The sequence below is a fragment of the Telopea speciosissima genome, unplaced genomic scaffold (assembly GCF_018873765.1).
Source record: "Telopea speciosissima isolate NSW1024214 ecotype Mountain lineage unplaced genomic scaffold, Tspe_v1 Tspe_v1.0505, whole genome shotgun sequence".
Lineage (NCBI taxonomy): Eukaryota > Viridiplantae > Streptophyta > Magnoliopsida > Proteales > Proteaceae > Telopea > Telopea speciosissima.
Window position 1 is genome coordinate 1 of NW_025317841.1, and position 4,522 is coordinate 4,522.

Consider the following 4,522-nt stretch of genomic DNA (forward strand, 5'->3'; position numbering starts at 1 on the left):
CAATGGGTAAGTGGTCATTTCAGCTCCCATGTGATGGATTGTAGGGAATTGGAGGGTGTCAGAATTGTGGGTGATAATGATCCGTCCTTCCTTACAACTTCTCCTATGGTCATTTTAGGCCTACCCTTAGTTCTTTTAGCTCCTTCAATCGGAATTGTATCACTTATCCTTACTTGGAAGTCCCGAAGCCTCCATTGAACAATGCTCATACTACCTCAAACGACTCCCTCAGAACTTATCATTGATCGGGGCAACGCCCAAGTCAGCTCTAATATGATCATTCCTTACTTTATCCTTCGTAGTTTTTTCCACACATCCATCTTAACGTTCTCATCTCTGCTACGCATAACTTCTTAATATGACACTTCTTAACTGTCCAACAACCCTATAGAATTTTCCTTTAAGCTTTAAACATACATCGATCATACAACAATCCGGACGCACCTCTCCACTTCATCCATCCTACCTTAATTCTGTGACATATTATCCTCTATGTCCCCTTCTTTATTTATGATTGACCCCAGATATCCAAAAATTATCACTTTGTTGTATCTCTCTTTCCTCAATCGCACTATTTCAGTATCCATCATAGTATGACTAAAATTACACATTATATATTTCATTTTCATTCTATTAATTGTATTAATCTTAAAAACCTCTTGTTCCAAAGTTATTAAAACCCAACAAGTTTAGAAGCATTCTTACACTGAAAATGTGATTATGGTGCACATCTGCATTTGGTCTCTAACAGTCACCACATGACAATTATAGTGGGTATGTGGGTACATAATGTATTGAAAGGTAAAGCTCCATTCCTAGAATGGGAAAAAGAATTAGGATGGATGTTCAGTCCACAGTTTTTTTTTTCCCTTGGGGTTGTTGGGGTTATAAACAGACTATTGATAGAGCACTTCAAACTTAGGGTCTATATGATTGTCCAAATCCTAAGCACGGAGATCCCCAAATTAGTAGCTTGTTAGGCGTTGGCTACCTACCCTATTCCGCAGTTGATACATTCGAAACACCACGAAATGCCAGAATTACGTTTTCCCCCGGAATCCATATAGAAACCAACATAATACAGGTCCCAACAGTTCGAAATAATATTACTTACATTCCAGTCTAAAAGAGAAATCTATAGACTTTATCACATGTTATTCATGCACTTGTTAAAATAAGGATTTCTTTCTCAATATTAATTTGTATATGGTTTGTAATTGCATCCTATTCATCTAAATGAAAAACTATTTTGAGCTATAAATGAACCATTTTACATCTTTAAGTATAAAAAATATAAACCCCTCCCCCTTCTCTCAGAGGGGAAACAATAGCAGAGTACTGTACAATCTGAGGCGATGAGTGGATAGCATCCCCTATGTGAACAAAACAGAAGCTCATCCAAAATTTGGTTGTTATGGTCAGTATCTATTGATTGAATGTTCCCAATAAGAATAGAATGGGTAGCCAATCATTGTCTGGTGTTAGTAGTAAATACTGATCAATACTTGAACCTTCGTCGCTTTATACACACGCTTGAATGCATCCATTGTTCTATTGCAGTTCTCAACCATTTTCTCTTTCCCAACAGTCTTATTCCTCTGCTTACGCTTGTAATAGAAGCTATGATAGTTATCTTCGCAATTTCCAACTTGATTATCATTTTTCTGTAGCGTGAAGACAATCAAATAGCTAAAAATTGATGTTGCAAACTGTGGTATTTCAGTAAAGTAAAAATACCTGCTGAAATTCAGAAACCATTCCCGAGTTTTTTGATATTTCCACAAAACCTAAAGAAACAATATAGAAAAAGAGATTACAAAAATGAATAAACAGATTCAGATATCCATACAATTAATAAAATGAAATGATTAATTTATGGAAAGAAATTTCTGACATACCTTTTGAGTTCTTTGTCGCCATAGATTTGGTAAGGAATTTTTGGTACATTGTTGTTCCTTGAAAGACCAGAAGGGGAAAACCCAAGAGCTCTAATCTTTCTTCATGTGACATCTCTGTAAACCCGTAGGAATTCTTCCATGTTTGACTTTGCTGAGGAACAGATGGCAAAACTAGTCTTTCTACCCCTAAGTGAGTGAGCATCTGTAAATTGGAAAAGAAACTGGATTTTTATCAAAGATTTCTGTACCAAGCTCAGAAGCTCCAAAAGAAACATTAACCAACAAATGACTTGAAGTTGACAAAAATACCTTCTGTAGTATATTAACAAGAACATGGCACATTCCCTTCTGCCGGTACTTAAAACCGGTACAAATTAGAGGCATTTCAGCAACAGTTGGTCCGTGGATCCTAAAATTGAATACAAGGGTCACAAATGCTGCCCATGAATACAGAATACAAATTTCTTGAGACAAATGCTACAACATTACCTCACAGTGGCCACGCATGTCACTTCATCTCCAATTTGCAAAACCATGGTATAGAATCCATGGAAGTCCAACCTTTTGAATTTTGATCTGCAGAAGATAAAGCAGCTTAATTATTAATTCCATTTGAATTTTTTGAATTAGATGTACTCTCTCTTTGAGTTTGGTCAAATAATAGAAAATATTGGAATATTCTTTTTTTAATTAAGTATAAAATCTTAAATATCCTTAACCATGAGACATAATTGGAAATATAAATAAGACCCATAATTCCAACATAAGTGATTAAAATTGACATAATAGAAGTAAGTGGATTGACAAGTGCCCGAACTCCAAGGAAAAATCATTATTGAAAGAAAATCCTTACGATGAAGTTGTCAAAAAGCAATAGAAATTATTTCCTGCATCTGCAGTTGTACGACTGTAAAATGGAATTAAACTGGCTCCTAAATGTTTTGCTCAAAAGAACTTAGAAAATTCAATTTACTGCATTGTTGAAAGCTCAGTCAAATACCGAATAACAAGGATGCTGTAATAAATTCTCCACAAATCTATTTTATCTCTACTGTTCTTAAACCTGTGATCATAGTTGCAAGGCTCGAAGACTGTAATACAGGGAAATCAAGAAATTTGAATCCATGAATCTCGCACCATATAGCTTTTGACCCATCACCCCCGCCCCCAAAAAACAATAAAATATCAGCAAGTTAGTGAGTGAGTGACTTTCTAATCTCAAGCCATCAATCCCTCTGATTTCCCTATGTGAACAAACAAAAACTTTTGGAAGAAAAGATGATATTACTATTTAAAAATGTAGAGACCCTCCAAGATTAAAGTCCGGAACAAGTAGACCTGTGCTAATATTAACTTCCCCAAAAAGTTCATGAAACCACCTGATTCTTGGTTTCACATATTCACCTAAACAAGTGCAAGTTCTTCACTTCTGTGACATGCATACTCCAACGTTAGTTCCTTTCTAGAGAAAACTACCCTTCCTAAAATTTTATTAAGAGGCATATATCTAGTTCACAACCCTAATCAGAGTTTAGGGAATTAATCCCTACTAGGTTTAGGGTATAATTTGGACTTTAAACTTATAAACTGATAGATTAAGAAACAGATACAGGTTTACGAAGTTTGGACTTAAAGCTAATTCACAAAACAGCGAAGTTACTTAGTCTTTTTTTTGGTAAAAAAGTTGCTTGTCAGAACAACCAGGAATTTTCAAATCAACAACTTAGGTTTAGGAAAAATTTTCCACACACTTGGCCACATAATTAATTCGACTGGTCTATGGGTAACACTTGATCAAACAAATCCAGAAAGACAAACTTCTCTGCAACAAATGGGGGTGCAAGCGGACCAGTTTTGGTTTTGGTCAGAATTTTCCAGAAATCAGTTGCAGGCATTGACAGATTACAGAATAGAGCTTGAAACCATAGTTGTCACGGTGTCTAGGCAGCACAAGGCATTGGAGGAAATAAACATGTGCGAGTAGCAGAAACAAAGACCAAATGTGGAGCAAAATTAAACAGAGAAATAACCATGTGTGACTAACAGAAACAAAGAAGACTTACACTCTATTAGAAAGAACATCTACAACAATATTCCTTTTAGAATGACCATCAATGATAGGATAAAAGCACTCCTGCATGACGGTCCGGGCATGCGATAGCTTAAAACGATATTCAATCTTTGGCATTGCCTCACCAAAGTGAATATCATTTATCCCTTGTCTCAACATAGTCCAGGATAAGCCTTCAATGCTGGTTGGATTTGATTTGCCAAGAATTTGATGAAGATGATCAAATATCTGAAAAACAACAATAAAATTTTGAAAATTGAAACAGAAACAGATTCAAAGAAGAAAAGATAGAACTGTAGAACACACACATGCACACACATCCTCAAACATTAGCTGAAAAGAAATAAGAAATTAGTCAAAAGCCTTTATAACCCAACCACAAAGGCTAAAAATCTAAATAATATGTCAAGGTAGCAAAACAATAAGGTTTCTAATGCAGCCCTGGGCTAAAAAACCTGCTTTTGGGCCTCTATGGGCCCACCTGTGATAAAATCTAAATATAAAGGGCAGTGCCAATTCTTACATAAAGTGAACACTTTAGTACCCTTTCGGA

General features: G+C 35.6%; 1 long non-coding RNA gene across 1 annotated transcript; it reads right to left on the bottom strand.

The window, feature by feature from the left end:
- Positions 1 to 2,219: 2,219 nt before the first annotated feature.
- Positions 2,220 to 4,006, bottom strand: LOC122648141. Its single transcript, XR_006331025.1, has 3 exons — positions 3,962 to 4,006; positions 2,388 to 2,474; positions 2,220 to 2,307 (listed from the first exon to the last, which is right to left on the bottom strand). It is a non-coding gene; the product is annotated as an uncharacterized LOC122648141 (long non-coding RNA).
- Positions 4,007 to 4,522: the final 516 nt, after the last annotated feature.